This window comes from Monopterus albus, unplaced genomic scaffold (genome assembly GCF_001952655.1).
Source record: "Monopterus albus unplaced genomic scaffold, M_albus_1.0 scaffold260.1, whole genome shotgun sequence".
Classification (NCBI taxonomy): Eukaryota; Metazoa; Chordata; class Actinopteri; order Synbranchiformes; family Synbranchidae; genus Monopterus; species Monopterus albus.
The window spans coordinates 1,601,543-1,619,238 of NW_018128140.1; the positions used below are offsets into that span (position 1 = coordinate 1,601,543).

Genomic DNA, 17,696 nt, shown 5'->3' on the forward strand with positions numbered 1-17,696 from the left:
GTGAGGCCCATTCCACCTCAGGTTGTTGGTGCAGCACCACAGGCCCTGCTCTCAGTGTTTGTACAGTGAATCGCCACATTTCTTCTCTCTGCTTCCTGAAAAACATGTTCTTCGGCAGCACATCCATGGGGTTTAGTGGAATGTGTAACACTGACAGATGCTCGTCTTACTACACTTACACTTGTGTCTGAGGACTGGTTTGGACCCGCGAATCCTGAAACCACAGGCTTTGTCTTCATAAAGAACAACCACTGTGGCTTCGTCCCAGTGAACTGGGAGTTTATTCATGATGCTAAAATTAATTAACAGTATGCCGTATGTAGCTGCAGGGTGCAGGCCTCTACGCTGCCACTGTGGTCCCTGCGCCCATCCACCATCTGCCTTCATGTATGATGACTCACACACATGCAGATTATGTGACTCCAGGATAAAATTAGATTCCCATATGTCCAGATTGAGGAGACTGAAGCAGCTCAATGTCCAAACTGTTTATAATCTGAGGCTGAATTTCTCCTGAAAATCAGATATAGAACAGGCCAAAATCACCATAACACAACAATAACAAAAGGAGACACAAACAATACAACAGAAGATAAACCAACTCAAACACACAACCCAGTTTTATTTCTTTACAAAACAAGAGCGTGGACTCACAGGAGCTCGGACAGAAGGCAGGAAGAGATATACACTTCAGTTTAGACACCACAACTTTCAGCCACGTAGAAAATATAGAAGAGCTCTGAGTGAGAAGGCCGCTGGTGTGGGTCTGAAACAAGTCTGCTCATTCCAGGATGACACCAAAACCTTTTACTGTGAAAATCATGCACACTCTACAACTGCAGTGACATACATTATCTACATTTACTCATTTATTCTTGTGGTAAAGTTTCAAGTTCTGCATCTGAAAGAAAACATCCAACTTCAAAATGGATAAAAACAAACTACTGACTATTTTGTTAATCACGTTGAAACAATGTAGGTTAGATGGACAAATTATTTTCTGGACTTTGAAATCCTATGTTTAAAAACACAAATAAGGCTTTTGTGTTTGAAAAGTGAAAAAAATACAGATTTTTTTTAAAAATATGTTTTTGGCAAATTCACATTAAAAACCTGGAGTCTAAAAAAAATCTGATTTTCAAATGAAAATGTTTGATTTCATGAGTAAATTTTGGTCCATGTATCATCTATTCAAAAATCTATTGAAAAAGGAAACTTTGTTTTTTTCTGTTCTAATAAACCAAATAAACAAAAACCTGTTGTTTCTGGTTTTCCAGTTGTCTAAACCCGTCAGACATTTAAATGATCAGAGTCGATGACAGACGGCTGGCGCTGCAGGAGGAGTCGCGGTTACAACAACAGAAACAACCAGAGCTTCACTGTTAAAAACAGTTATGCACCACACATTGTCAGTGTTCTGAGGGGGTGGGGGTGGGGTGTCCCAACCTGTGTGATGTCTGCATGTGACATGTAGTTTGTTAATAACTACAGTATCCCTCATTCCCTGAAGCCCTCCCTGACTGAACCCACACAGACAATGTAGTTGTGTAGTTTGCCTGGTGTGTATCAGCTGCCTGCGTGACCCCCTCCCCCACTGAGGGAGGGTGACCAGTGCTGGCCTCGTTCTGGTCATGTGATGATGTTACAGTAGAAAGCTAATGACTCACACATCAACACTAGATGTCGCTGTGTGACGGGAACGTGTTGAGTCAGTCTGTTTACAGCTCACCGCTCTGTGCTCTTCAGCTGCTAAACTCTACATCTCTGACAAATCTGGTAACAGCACATCATTGTGTGGACGTCTCTGTGAGTGGAACTCCTAACGTTACAGCCCACAGCCCAACTGGTTTTTGTTCACTGGGTCCCACTTTCAAATGGTGAATTGACTTGTTTTGTTGACATTTTGCTGTTTTCCAAAGGGAAGAGATTAATAGAGCATGCCAGTCATTTTCTGTTTTAACAATGTTTCCAACAGTCCCACCCAGAAACTGACATCAGCAGGGCCTCTCCTCACTGCTAATGTCTGGCTCAATGTGTTCGTCTGGGCCACAGGCCTCTGTTGGTGGTTAAAAACGATTAAAGCACCTGTGGAAAACACACCGCTGCACACGTTTCCTCAGTATGAAACACCAGAGACTGACATTTGGTCTCGGCTCTGGCCTGCTTCAGATGCTGTAAAACCTTTTGTTGCAATGTTTTAAAAAACATGAGGGTCTGGTATTACATACTGAGGAACCTGCCCCCCTGTGCAGCGGTGTGTTTCCTGAGGGTTTTTATCAGCAGTGAACAGAGGCCCTGCTGGTTTCACTGTCTGGATGGGAACAGAAAATGACCAGACTCGTCTTTTATTAACCAGACGATACACAGACCAAATGTTACTGCTGACTTGTATTTGTTGTTTCACAGAACTTGTGTAAAGTGGCCGGTGGTGTTTCTGCTCAGTCTGCTTCTGAGTGCAGAGCCACAAAACAAAGAGCTGACACGTCCATGAAGCATCCATTTAAATCTTTATCAACACTAAAGCTCTGCATTGATAAAATACCTTCAGGTTGATCTACAGCACTGAGAAGAAAGCACATCAGACAGTGTTTCCACAGTTGGTTTCAGTTAGGACTTGAAACAGACCTTCACCTGTCGTCACCAGGTAATGAAACGCCGTGGAGAGACGGACACAGGACTCGTACAAAACGCTGAGAAATACAGTTTTGATTGTTTTTGTGACAACTTCGTCAAAGCCACAACACAGACCAGAGAAACAGGAGCTGCTTGTCACTTACTTGTTAACAAATGCACTGAAAATGAGAGACTTCACAGTTTCAGGGCAGACACACAGTCAACAGGAAGTGATTAAAGGGAAAATCCACCTAAAACCTCACCCATTGAAAGCACACACATGCAGAACAGTCCCAGTGATGTGCTCTGTAACATTCTCATAGGAAATGTTATAATGTTCAGAAATGGAAAAAAGCTGTTGTTTCTGTCTCTTTGTTGTCATTTTGTCTCTCTGTGGTAGTTTTGCAGCTGTTTTTGGTTTATGGTTGTTGATTTCTGCCTCTGTTGTTTTGGGTTTGCGTCACATTGTAGCTGTTGTGCATCTCTTCCTGGTTGTTCAAGTTTCTTTGAGTCTCTGTGATTGTTTTGTGTCTCCTTGTTGTAGTTTTGTGACCATTTTGCATCTCTTTGTTTGACTGAGTTTCCATCAGGAAATATTAACAGTCGGTTGGGACAGAGGCTCTGGCCCCCTCCGGCCCCTCAGGCCCCTGACCCTGTGTCTGGGAGGCCCCTTCACTGTTCCGTCCATGACTCTGGTGGATTTCCCCTTTGAGTACAGTGTGAAGAAAAATGACAGCTGGAGTGTAAAGTTCAGCTCAGAAGCACTGGCACTTCCCAAAATTTAACACAGAGGAAAAGAAAGCCTCATCAGAAAAGAGGAAAGGAGTCTCAAGTCCCTTAAAGGGTAAAAAACAGCAGCGATGGAGCTGCTGGAGCTTCTTATCTTATGTAAACAGGCTTAGTGTAAGGCAAGGAGGAGGAGGAAGGAGTGAGAGGCTGAACTGAAGTTTAAGAGGGATGAAGGTGTGGGAGGAAGACAGGATGATGAAGAGCATGAGTAAGCAAAGGGAGGCGGACAGGCGAGGAGGAGGAGCAGAAAGGCAGTCAGCAGAATTAAAGGGATGAGACGAAGGCTCAGACAAAAACTTGTACTGAAGACGTGATTTGAAATGAGACCGAGAACAACAAGCCGATCGGTTCATCGCCATGAGTCTGTGACAACGCGAGACCCTTCGTCTCTTTCTAGAAGAAACGAGATGATGAAAATGAGCCATGAAAGTACAAGGTCAAACATGACGAGTAACCATGTGTTTAACTACAACTAATTTATTTTAGAATGTGAAAATAAATAAGAGTCTTTTCTGTGGAGAACTGTTCTAGCTGTGACTCTTAGTGTAAAATGTGTGAACTAGACTTTTTGATATCTACAATAAACTGCTTCATTTTTAAACAGTGAATATTCATTAAGAAAATAAAATGCAAGAATTTTTAACTCTGTTACATGATTTTTTACACAGAGTCAACATAATGTTTATGACCAAGTATGTCAAAAAGCTTTTTTTTACCCTGTTGTCTGTGTGAATTTACAAAACATCCTGTACCAGGACTCGTGTGACCCTCCATTCTCTCTGTGCTCATCACAGGGCTCTAACCTGCACGGCTTCTGTTCTGGTTTTGCTGCAGGATGGAGCTCGGCCCGTGGCTCCGCTGCCGCCTTTAGCCATGGAGGCTGGACTAGGTGTGTCACTCTGTCATGTTGATCTTAATTCAGCTCAACTTTCCTGCAGGTCTTTTGTCTCCAGCTTGAATAAGAAAAACAGAAAACGACTGAGAGGGAGCCAGGCTTTTTCTTCACAACGGTAGGAGCTCAGTTCTGTTTCCATCTGTCTGCGTGTGCCGGTTAGGCAGGTAGTAGCTCTGTTGACACCCGGCAGAGACATTTAAACGTCAGACTAACGGCGCTGGTAGAGCTCAGACTGGCTGGTTCCAACGTCTGTTGGTGAACAACTAAAGGCAACAGGAACTTGCGGTATATAAACCCTCAGGGAGAAAACATGCTTTGCATCCCTGCACAAGTCAGAGGGGCCAATGAAATCACCGGGCCTCGTGGAAGCAGCACGCAGTTACTGAACACAGTGAGTGGCAAACAAGTGATTTGAAAAACTTGTGCATTTACCAAATTTCACTGTGTCACATTCTTAGTCACAAACTAATAAACTGAGGCTCAGACAGAATGAAAAGTCTGCCTTTATTATGAACTCTGCTTTGTTTTAGTGAGACGCATTTGGCCTTTTGTTGGTGCACACCGCTGCATGGACTCTGCTAATTTTATGAATGTATGTCTATGAACAGTGCTAATTCATTTTTTCATCCCTATGAATGAAACTTGCCTACAAAGGGGTCCAAAGACAGTAACCCCCTGGTTTCTGCTCAGCAGTTTATAATGGCAGCACCTGAACACAGCAGAAATAAAGAGTGCCTCGGCTAGTGGCAGGAGAAAAACTACATTTACATTTTTATAGAATATTAAGCTTCAGGGAAAACGAGCAGTGTCACTGCATCACACAATGAGTGAGGCCAAAAATGGTTTTAACAGGTTGAAAAAAGACAAACAGGCCAAAGTACACCAGCAGCAGCTCTCCCAGTCTCCCAAGGGAAACTCTGGTTTCATATGCTGGGAAACCTGGGGCGACCATTAGGCTGACGACACGTCCCTTAGTGCCAGAGTAGATTTTCAGCTATACACAAGCAGCGCCCTAAATCGTTTGAGTGGCCACATAATTTATCACGACTTAAACCACACAACTATTCACTCAGAGAACAGATAAACTACGCAAAAGCTAAACCTTAAACCTTCGGAAAAGGCTTGGGGGGGTGAGTCCTTGTGGCGAAGGAACAGGCCGATGTCCCCACAAAGTAAACGCCAGCGTTCTTTCTCTTTGAGGAAGAGACTACCTTCTATCTAAAGCTTTAAGGAGAGATAAACCAGGAACAATCTCAACTTTAATCCTAAAGAAAACGCTCAAACTTCTTTATCTGCACCCAAATGGGAGGTGAGTCCCTTTGGCGTAGGAACAGGATGATGTCCCCACAGCGTAACACCAACTGGTCTGGAGCCGTACACTGTATAACTGCATCTTAATTAAATGCCAGCTGTATTTTGGCTCCTGCAGCAGCTGACAGCAGAGCAATGAGAGTTTTTCTTCTTTCAGGGAGACATGAGCAAAAGAAGAGCTGAAGAGATAAGACAGAGCGAGACGCCTCGTTCGGAGAAAGCTCTTCTTCTTTGGTCCTTCTACCTTTATCTACTCTTTGGCTTTTCTTTATACGTACATGTTAGCAAAGCAAACGTATTTTACCTGTCGAACCTGTAAAGCCAAACGACAGTTTAGAAAACGGCCGAGATGGAGGAACGAGGATGGAGGGAGGGAGGGAGGGACGGGGGAAGGGGGCAGGATGGAGGCAGGTGGAGGGTTTAGTTCGGCAGTGATCTGCTGTCTGACAGCGAGTGTTGTGTGTGTGGAGACATACAAGCAGTGTGTCCACTGTATCATCGTGTATTTTTCATTAAGCTGCATGTGCTTACAAGAGGTGCACGGAAAACGAAGGCAGTAGGTGTGATCACATGTTTATGCTGTGTATAACTGTGTGTGTGTCCTCACTGCTGTGCCTGCACTTGTGTCTCTGTGGAGACTAATTAGCATTTCACACCTCTGAGCAAGGTCATTTTCTAACGTGACAACACTTGGTGAAAAGGAGGATGTTCTGCAAAGTGAGGACATTTCAGGAAAGTAAGATTATTTCTGCAGAAGTGAAATCCTTCAGTAAAGTGCAGACATTATGAAGACATTTCTGTAAATGTTCAGGAACTAATAACATTTTTTCTGAAGTGAGAATCGTTTGGAAAAATGAGGACCTTATCTGGAAGGCAAGGACACATGTTCACAATTAGGAACATTTTGGAAATAAAACTGGAACTTTTTTTGGAAAGTAATTTTAGCAAAAGTGAAGAAGTGGGGACCACATGAGGACAGTTTTGGCAAACAGGCATTTCTGTAAAATGGTTGGGGACAAAGTGAAAGTGTTTTCATAAGTATAGAAGTACAGTAAAGTGTGTGTGTGTGTGTGTGTGTGTGTGTGTGCGCGCGTGCGTGCGTGGACTTTGTCAGTACAAGATCAGAGGATCCTTCCATCAGCTGCTTCACGTAAGACACGAAGATACATGAGGGTGACTGAAGAGCTGCATTCAGGAGCAAGAAAATCCAGCATCTGGATAAAAACTGTGAAGACAGAAGGATGATGGAAGAGTCAGCCCATCACACATGGTGACTGCAGCCTGCTTCCATGTTCAGCTCCATCCAGGCTCCTCTTCTTATCGTCATTATCACCACTATCTCTGTGGTTTTGTGGATTTTCCATCCATTTTTCTTTTGCTTATGGGTCGCGATGACCTGGTCACGGTGGCAGCAGGTTCAGCACGATGGTCCAGACGTCTCCCTCCCCTGCAACATTTTCCAGCTCCTCTGGCTGGAATTTTTCTAAAACCCAAAAGCTTCCATCATTAACATGAGTTCATCTACTGTATAAATAAAAACCTGAACCTCGTCAGAGCTGAGAGGCTGTTCTTGTTGCCTGTTCTGTAACCTGGACTGGAGGAGCTGTCACCCTGAGGATGGAGGTCAGGCAGCTGCTTTCTGGGCAGCAACAAAATGTTATAATGAGAGTGGACAAAAGCAGGCCAAGACAACAGAGGTCTGGGGAGAGTCTGTTCGATTAACGGTTTCTTTTCAACCATTTGAATTGGGATTTTTTTTAAAGAGGAAGAGGTTAGTGGAGCTGAAGTTGGAGACAAAAAGAAACAAAACAGACGCTGACCCAAACTCCAGCCTCCAGAGCCTGCAGATTGACAACATATAAGGTTTGTGTTGCTCTGGAAACTCATCTGCACATTTCCCAGAAATCCTGACACTTTCTGAGGCAGGGGAGTCGGCGCTGACACAAAGTAAAGATGGCAAGAAAACACATTAACTCTGCAACTAAAGGCTTTGAACTGGAGGGACTAAGGACGGGCTGATGGTTTTCTAAGTGGCTGTGACATTATGCAGGTGGAGGTCTCCAGTGATCCTCATCTGTGTGTTGACAAAGTCCTGCTGGGTACCAAACCCAGACGGCCTCATCAAACTCTGATGCCTGGAAGGCCCCACGTGGGATCAGACGGAGCCCACGTCTCTATACGTTCCCAGAAACGACAAAACCCCATGACTTTTATCCACCAAAAGAAATCCCCCCAAAGCTGTATTCACTGAGGCCTCACATAATTCCCCCCCTGCAGAGGACTCCTCTGGAGAGCCGTGAAGACTTTCAGAGATTCACCGAGCGGAGTGAAGATGTAGTCCCACTGAGGAAGAGGAAGAGGAGGCAGAAACAAGCTTGGAGGTTTTCAGCCCAGCTGCAGGGAGAGTGGACGCGGTGGTGGGGTGGTCTGAGGAGCCCCACCAGGACCAGGATCATATTTGAAGCAGCAGAGTTGAATTCAACCACCATTTTGAGCCTTTAATTCAAAATAAACCTGGAAAACAAAAGCCCCATCATTTGCTGTGTGCACCGACGCCTCCCTCTGAAACTTTCCTCTGGCAGCCTTTCATATCCTTCTGAGTCTTTTCACCAGTTTCAAACCATTTCTCTGCTCAGGGGGATTTTCAGCTCGATGGCTCAGAGCAGGACTGACGGGACCTCCGACCATGAGGACACCCATTACAGCAGTGTGTGCAGGTCGCCTGAGGGGAAACAAGATGACAACACATTACTGCAGCTCTCCTCCATGTCTGCCTCTGCTCACATCAGTGTGTTCTGCATCTCTAATTAGGTTCCTGTGTATGTATCATCTGAAGGTGAAGCTGAAAGTCGAGCTAGATCACCAGCAGACAGCCCAGGGCCCAACAGCCTCAGGCTTACTGGGTCTACTGGTTTGGGCCAACTTCATCAGAAAGGAAACCAGAGAATCCTGCACTGTGTCCATCAGGGTCATGGTTCTTTGACAACCCAGAGGGAGCTCTTCAGACAAGTATGAGACACTAAACCACAGGTACAAATGCACAAACGGGAGAAGTGTTTATTTCCCTTCACCTGTTTCAGGGACGGCCAGTCCCGGTCCTCAAGGGCCACTGCCATGCCCTGCCTGCTGCCGATCACCTGGATCAGGTGTGTGCAGTCAGTCAGAAGAAACCATCTTAGATGAAGGTGGAGTGAGGAAAGACAGCAAGCAGTACAGCAGCCCTCGAGGACCAGGACCGGCCGCCCCAATCTGTTTTAACATCAGGCTGCAGTAGGACCTTTAGTGGAAACCACATCCTTACTGCTTCTCTGTCACAGCTGTTCTTGATGGCACTAAATAAGCTTTGTTTATTCTGGAAAATCATTTTAGAATGATTCGTGCAGGTTGTCTGGTAAACCACAGAAATAGCAGCACACATACAGACTGCAGGGAAGAACCAGCCAATCAGGTACAGCTGTGCACAGACAACCTGCCAGTGCTCTCAACAACAGGCTAAGATTACATTGAATCTTAATGAGGGTTTTAATGAGCACTTTCCACTGAGTGTACATATAATCTACATGTTTGGGTTTGATTTAAGGTTTAATTATAACCTTCTGGAACGTGTCTTTCTCCTTGATGTGTCTTTAAACGACCAGTAGAAAATATCCATGTCTGTGCGCCTGCTGCATCATGTTACACACAGAGCCTGAAGCACAGCAGGTGGTCTCTGTGTAAACTTCAGGCTGTGGAGATGAGGCTTGTAAAGTGCAGCACACACACTGAGGCTGAGTCGACAGACCCACCTGTGGATCTGGCAGGCTCCCTCCATTTTTAGCAAACCAGGAGGCTTCCAGCTCGCTGTCTGTTCTGTGTCAAACCCAGAGAAATCGAAGCTCAGGAACAGCCTGCCTGTGTTGTATTACTCATGGACATGTCTTGTGTTTCTCCTCCGTCCCCTCAGAGCTGAGCTGGCAGCAGATGTGCTGCCGAACGGCTGTGTGGTGAGGCACCCGGCCTTTCAGACATTATCTGGCACTGAAAACACCAGTTACTAAGCAACGGCCAGGCCGGCAGGACCGCGGAGAGTCACTGGGAGCCAACTCGTCTCTGTAGTCAAACCAATTCAGCACAGCCTCCTTCACTCCTTTGTGCTCCTGCATTCAACTCTCCTGGGCCGCCGCCGCCTCCTCCTCCTCCTCCTCCCTCCTGCTCAAAAATAACATCGCACTCTTCACCTGTTTCCACAGAGATCTTCACAAGTTCTTTGAACAAGTTCTGAAAGTCTGTTAGTGAAAGTGAACAAAAAGTAAAAGTAGCAGAATAAAATCTTCTCCCGTGAGAGACAGCAACCCTAACATGCTGCCCGGCAGGTGGCCGGTGGACGTGGAAGTCGTAGCAACCCCTCCTCTCCTCAGTCCGACGGCTGCAGAGCGGAGGGGTTTCTGCCATCTTCGCAGGTCCAGGATCTGGGCAAAAACACCATCTGCAGGGTGGAGATGACCTCCATCTCCTCCCACATGTAAATTCACCAAACAGAGGAGTGAAAGATCTCAAACTGCTCTGGGTGTTTTGTCTGTTTGTCTTGTGATCTCACCAGATTTACAACAGACATCATTTCTCTTTCTGTCAGTTTGACACATTTCACTAATCAAAACTAACTTGGTTTATTTTGTTGCATTTCTCCACTAATCCTGCATCTATTTGGTTTAATTTTACAAACTCTCCTTGCCCAGATGTGCTGCCTGCCAGGCAGACTGAGACGACAACCAGACAGGAGGCAGGAAAAACACAATGCGCACGTTTCCCAAACTGCTGCTTTCCCACTTTTCTGAAGTTGTAGCTTCAGGTAAACGGACCACGACAGGAGCAAATAATAGGTGGTCACATGTGGTCAGTGGAGAAGGCCACGAGGCCAAACGCTCGTATGTGACCGTGATGTTCTAAAGTCAAGAGTAAAGTAGTGTTTCCTCTCAGATTGCTTGATTTGATGGGCTTTAAAGGGGCATGACACAGTCCAGATTTCACAGTAAACTAAGAAAAACCAGATTTATCCTGCCAGCCCTTGAGGAGTCCCGGTTGGAAACCAGGGTGCTAAGGTGACACGAAGCAGGGCAGGTTGTGAGTCAAACACCAAAACCATTTGGTTTCTGTCATATTGTGGTTTTTAATTGGCCGATCGTGGATCAGAGAAGATTTGAACTGCAGCAGCTTCTTTTATTGGTAGTAAAGAGTTTTGGAGCTTAGCTCAGCAGATACTCAGACAACCTCCTGACCAGTTTCACCAGTTTACAGCCAGTAGGGTCAGAAGACTGGAGAGCCACGGCATACTCGTACTGTCAGGTGGTAACGTCCCACCATGCCAGTCGACCAGCTACTAGTCTGCTTGTTCTCCTGTACAATGCTGTACTGAGCACTCGAGGGAAAACGTGCGCTTGTATGTCTGCTTCACTTTCTCAGTGTGATGGTCGCCTCAGTTTAACCTGTTCACTGCCAGGGTTGCTGCCTCTCAGGCTGCCTGTCAGGAAATTCGGTAGTCGAAGGTGTCCTTCTCCATGTAGTCCGACCAGGTGGAGGATGGCATGCTCCGGTACGGGTCGAGAAGGATCCGGAAACAGCGGACGATCAGCAGGCCCAGGAAGATGAAAAGGATGAGGACGAAAACAAAGGCCGCCCTCTGCTCAACTGTGAGGAATGAGGCCGATGCTGAGGAGGAAGAAGAGGAGGAGGAGAAGTCTGATTCAGACGCAGAGAAGGTGCTGCTGTAGAGGTCGTCGGCCATGTTGAGACGGGGAATGATTGGTTGGTTCAGACTGTCCTCTTCTTCTGTCCAGTGGGAGAGGGTCGACAGGAAACCATCATCTCTGTGGCAGAAGATTGGAGTGAGAGAGGAGAGGCTGCAGGGGAACAGAGAGAGACAGACCAATAAGTCACCATCTGTAAGGCCACGAGTTCAGTCTGAACAAAGGATCTGCCAGAAAATCACCAGAAACAAACAATTAGGCTAAAACAACAGGCCTAAAACTGTCTCAGGTTCAACAGAACAAACAGCATAAAATGATAAATACAGTGGAATTCAATACATTTACAAGAAAGAGAGAACAAGACAAAGTAACTGAATTAAAACCAAGAAAGCAATGCTCTCCAAAGGCTGATGGGGGCGCAATAGCTGCAGGAATTGAATTCAGAGAGTAAGAAAGGAAAAGGTGCAGAGACAGGGCAGAGGCACTGTCCATGTTATCGTAACAAGGATCCCTTCATTCACTACAAAGCTGAAAGGTTTTAGCTGCCCTACACTGGTTGTACCAGTGAATACAGAGCTACACGGAGACGAGTGTCCACATCAGCAGCTGCTTCACAGCTGTTAATAACGTTCAGACTGTGATTTAGATTTTGTCAGAGCCTTGAAGCTAAAAACGGATTAAAGACTGGAGACCAGAACAAAGGTCCAGGCAGTGGCGGGAGAAGTACTCAGATTGTTTACTCAAGTAAAAGTAGCAGTACCAGAGCGCAGAAATACTCTGTTACAAGTAAAAGCCCTGCATTCAAAATGTTACTTAAGTAAAAGTCCAAAGGCATAAAATGTTCAAGTAAAAGTACTCACTATGCAGATTGACACAGTTCACATGAATTATATCTTAATACTGGACTATTACATCGATGTATTACTGTGTTCATCACTTTAATGCTGCAGCTGGTAAAGGTGGAGCTGATGGTAACTACCTTATACTAGGAAGTACTTTACATCCTGCTGCGTAGCTGGTGGATTTCCCACCAGGATCAATAGAGTCTGATGATTAGACTCTATTTTGTTTAATTATCTAATTTGTTTCAGTAACTAGTAACTATAGTTATCAAATAAATGTAGTGAGTAAAAAGTACAGTATTTTCTGTAACATGTAGTGAAGTTGAAGTATAAAGTAGCAGAAAATGAAAATACTCAAGTAAAATACAGATACCTCAAAACTGTACTTAAATACAGTACTTGAGTAAATGTATTTAGTTATGTTCCAGCTCAGGATCCAAGTGTTTCACAAAAATCACAGCTGCAGATTTTCTGACATCTTGTTTGTGAAATTTTGACTTCGTGGTGCCAGCGTCAGCAGAATGCGGACAGGAAGCCCTCGACGCTGTCCCAGCTGTCCGCCCAGCATCGTACTCGTCCAGTGGGTCGTCTCTGCAGCATATGTTACGTCTTCGTCCTCACGTTTGTGTCCTCATGAAGCCAAGCTGACTTCAGCCTCGTGCTCCCTCTCATGCCAGCAGCATGTGGGTGGGACTGTGGGAGTAGATGGTTAGAAAAACATCATTCTGGAGCCAAGCTCTTCATTTGCTTCCCACGTACAAGTTAAGGCCAAGATGGCTTCAAACACTGGCACGGCTTTTTTCAGCTGCGTCTGCTTCTGTCTGAACCTGGCTTCGACTTGCCTCCACATGCAGATGAATGAGGACTTGTGAGGTTTCATGTAGTGAAGTTAACGGATGTAAAGATGCAGGAAACATCCAGCTGAGCCTCCTCTACAGAGAGATGGCTCTGAGCCGTCACACTGGCTTCTGTCTGTAGTTCACCGTGGTCTGCTGTTTGGAATTTAGGTTTGACTCCCAGCCTCCTCGACAGGCCCTCCACATAGCTCAACAGTCCTGACATGATGGTGCAGTGGGATAACAAACCTCCTGCGGTGCTCAAACACAGAGTAAAATGTATTTATATGGCACATTTCTACACCAGGCTTTTCACAGTACATCACAATAAAGACAAGAGTCTTCCAGGAAACTCAGCGCGTCTGCCTTCGGACAACATGGACAATCTGGACATTTACTGGTCTGGAGCTGATTTCTTGTTGATTCTCCACCAACACAAAACAGTTACTCTGTCATCCCATACGGTCCAAACTTTGTCATCTGACTGCCCACAGATCTACGAAGCAGCCTACTTCCCTTTCTACCTGTGTCTCTGTCCACCTACATCTGTACACATCTATCCACCTGTGTATCTACATACTTGCATCTCTATCTACACAAGTCTCTGTGTATCCATAGCCCTTTTCAGATGTGCACTGGAGCCCTGAAGTGATCCGGACACCATCTGGAGGAGCTGAGAGAACACAGATGTCTGAGTCACTTGACCCAGACATTAAGTGTACTTCACCCTGCCAGCTCCCTGGTACAAAGTCACTGTGAGGTCCAAGTGAGCCCATGAGAGGAACCAGCAGCTCATAGTCCAGAGTATTCACATCGAACTAGCCAGTCTGATGTTCTATCATGTGACCAGCATGAAACAGGAAGAACACAAACATGCAATGGTGAAGAGGAACGGACATGTATGATGAAGAAGGAAATAAAAATATCTAACTGAAGATCCAGGAACTTCTGTCATTAAGAGTCAGTGCCTGAACCGTCGGCCAAATTCAAGCAACAACAAGAGATTTGGTTGGTTATGACAGAATCACAAACTGGCCATGTGACTGTGCCATGCCCTGCCTCCTTCCCGCCCCCTGCATGCTCTACCAACCAGATAGGTTCCTGTAGGTGAGAACGCTGACTGTCTCCTGTTGTGTGCTACATGTGTGAAAAGGCAGCTTTGGACAAAGTCTGGCCCTGGCTTCACGTGTGAAGGAGCCCACATCTCCACACCACTTATCGGTCTAGGGGTCAGTCTACAGTACCTCTGTATCTGTCCATCCTTTACCTCTCTACTGGCAGTCGGTGTCTGTCCATCCATTCCCTCGCTACAAGTGACTCAGCAGCTCTGTTGAAAACTGAGGGGGAAACAGCTCAGCCTGATTTAGGAGGCCTGTCAACGGGAGACGAGGCGCTTCATGAACACTGGCCCAGGTCATTTACATGAAGCGCTGGCAGAGCAACTGCTTTGCCATCATCAGCCTGGTAGTTAATCAGCACCAACATATGATGGGCCTCAAATCCTGGGTTGCAGTGGGTGACTAAACTACTGGCCTTATACATGTCTCTTTATATGCGTCACACAGCTCTGGTTCCCATCGGGTTTAATGAGCGCAGCGAGCCGACTGCGGGTTGTTCACGAAGGATATCCTGAGTCTGCACAATTCAACTCTCTCCTCCCTCCCTCTTTAATATTTCACTGCTTCTTCTACACCTTTATTCCGTTCAGCTTGGTAACCTTCGTTCTGAGTTTAAGATGCAGCTGGTGTGTTTCTGTGTGGCCTGGAGAGAAGTTAAGTCCCTAAAGCTTCTGTTATTTACAGATTAATTGGAGGCCATTTGAGCAGATTTATCATTGCAGAAGGGGCACACAGACACACACACACACACACACACACACAAACCCAGACGGATGAAGACAGGAACAAAGGCCCAAGCCCCCCCAGGCTGCGGCTGCTTGGTTCTGAAAAAGTGTGGAAACCGACAGAAGCAGATAGATGTGGATGTGATAGAAAGCATCATGCTGACCTCCGAGGTGTCACTGTGAGAGGTCGCCACAGCGTCCCGGGCTGCACCTCTGAAGAGGCATGTCCATGGAGTCAAAGTCAGGTAGAAGGTTCTCAAACAAGTGTGAAGCTCAGCCGAGGTCACAGCTTCATCACTGAACTCATTTCTCTTCCTCTTCACTCTGTTTCATAGTGTCACATAAAAGGTGTGGAGGTTTCTGTCCCGGTGTGATGCACTGAGCTGGTGGTAACAGTGCACTGGCCCCGAGGGCTCTCAGCCTCATGTTACTACTGCCTTCACTCTCAGTGGTAAACATATATCAAGCACGGCGCCGTACGGTTCAGATGCGTAACTGATATGAACATGTACTGAGGAAAGACATAAATCAGACCATGAGTAGAAGAAACTCTGTGACCTGCTGGGACCTGAACCTGTCATGTACAAACCTCATAGACTTTGTATTTGCAGAGAGAAGTTGGGAGTTTTTCCCATTTACATCAGTACAGTTAGATAGGAGCCTCATCACAGCGGTGCCTAGTGGACATCGGAGGAACTGTAGGAGACCCAGTGATGGTACATTCACTGACGCCTTGGTTATCTGGACATTGTTTCCTCCTGTGCTGACACGACTCCTACTGGGTCTTTGAAAAAGACAGTGATATTGATATTAGTTTGTTTTTAAATCTGGACCACGGTGATAAAACCCTCTGGAGGGTTGATGAGCGGAGTGGCTACGTCAGGTGAAGCGTTGCCATGGTGACAGCTGCTAACTTCCATATTCTAATCTGTCACTGGGAGACAGACCTCTCAGTAACCATGGCAACCTCAGCACGCACTGTGGTCTCAGCACACACACACACACACGTTTGTCTTTCAGTAGTTGTGAGGACCCCTATGCTACTGGCGAGAACATCAAGCCTAGAGATTCTCAGGAAAGTTGTGTGGAGCGTCATTTTTACATGATTTCAAAATAAATTCATGAACAATATTTTTGCAGTGGGCTTCAGAGATAATACTGGTTGGTAATATGAACCAGTGTTACCAGTATTGTTGGGACGTGTCATGTTGGCGTGTTCTGATTTGACTGAGTTATGACAACTGGTCACTAAGAGGTTTAAAGACGAAGAATCACCTCCATGTTTTCATGCAGGCACCTGCACCTTCTGTCCCCCGGGACAAACTTTACATTGTTACTGTGGCTCTACTATGAGTGCAGGTAAAAGCAAAACCTCAGAAACAAAACGAATGTTTTTTGTTTCCTGCTGCTGGAGGTGGAAAGGATACAGAGTGGAGTGTTGGCGTGGAGAGAGAGTGGGAGGCAGAGGAAGACGTCAGCCTGTGTGGGACAGAGAGCCGTTGGTCTCACATGCTGAGTTCCATTAATCCTAATGTGCTCAGAGAGAAATGTTAAGAGCTGTATTTCCGTTACACCAGACAACATGTAAAATTCCTCCCTGGTGTTATTTTCCACCAACACTGAGCTGCAGCCAGTCTGTAAAAGTCCTTTTAACCACACACAGATTTACATTGTGTCATCAGTATCAGACTGGCTCTGCCTCTTGACTGGAAGAACTGGTTTTTCAAACCTGTCACACTGTCTGAAGAGCAAAGCTGCCATGAAACAGCTGACTGTGGTGCTCAGAAGTGTCCAGCTGCCTTTCACGTGTACATGCAACAGAACAACTACTCTCCCTGTGCTTAGCCGTTAACTTGTCTGGTGACCCTGAGTGCATCCACACCGAGCTGTTCAGTTTGTAAATGCATCTTTTTCTCTCATTTTCAGTCCTGAAAACTCAGCTGAGATTTTCCACAAAGCAGAGATGGGGTGGAGGCCTTTACATGCTGCCGGAGCGTTACAGCAGCAGAACTCTGTCAGCACCGTGTGAGACCAGGTGGAGATCAACTCCACCATCTTCCCCCCACGGGGCTCATGCTGCGGCTGTACCATAGCTCTGGACTTGACCTGATCTAACCTGGCTGCTGATGACACCAGCCGTCAAACAGACATGACACTTCCTCTACATGCTGAGAGAGGAACACTGAGGAGATGGACTCACAGCTTCAGGACGTGTCCATAACCTGAGGTCAGACCCGTGCCTGGTAGCAGCTGGATGCTGGCTGACTGACTAGTGGCCATTAGTGTCCATAGTCACTTATCTCTGTGACTGTTATGACAACGTATGTCTGAGTGGGTAGATATATCTTGACCATAAAAATAAGGCACACGTAGCATCGACACAGTTCTCATAGCAGGTTAAGTAAAAACCCTTCGTGGCTACACATGTTACCTGCTACATGTATGATCACAGGTGAACATCTGGAGACCGCCATGAAGGCCCAGAGGCAACCTGAGACTGGGGTGTCCCCTCCCTCCTGAGTGCAGCAATGTCGCCCGGCAGCCGGAATAATGTGATGTAATGACCATGTTCACTAACACGTTACAGCCTCTTGTTCCATGCACGCTGCAGTCGTGCTGCACCTCCACACCCTCCTCCTGTATTAGCACCGAGGTGTATGTGAACTTTCAGTGGTTTAACATACGTTGCTGCTCATTAAACACTGTGTATCTCAGGCTTCATCAGGGGGCGTGAGCTCAGGGCCAGTCCCATCTGTTGCATAGCAATCCCGCCAAAATAAAATGCCTGTCACTCCAATAAACAGTTACAACCTTGACACAAGTGCACTGGCTGAGACAAAATAA

The 17,696-nt window shown here is 46.1% G+C and overlaps 1 long non-coding RNA gene across 2 annotated transcripts in view; it reads right to left on the bottom strand.

Annotated features, from left to right (window-relative positions):
• Nucleotides 1-602: 602 nt before the first annotated feature.
• The window catches only part of LOC109972571 (uncharacterized), a 27,711-nt gene continuing 10,617 nt past the window's right edge, over nucleotides 603-17,696 (bottom strand). The window contains exons 2-3 of one of the 2 annotated variants that reach the window (XR_002276704.1): nucleotides 9,202-11,484; nucleotides 603-8,330 (exon numbers count right to left, since the gene is read on the bottom strand). This is a non-coding gene — a long non-coding RNA (uncharacterized LOC109972571). The remainder of the gene's footprint in view (nucleotides 8,331-9,201; nucleotides 11,485-17,696) is intronic. The other variant, XR_002276703.1, reaches the window with a different exon arrangement.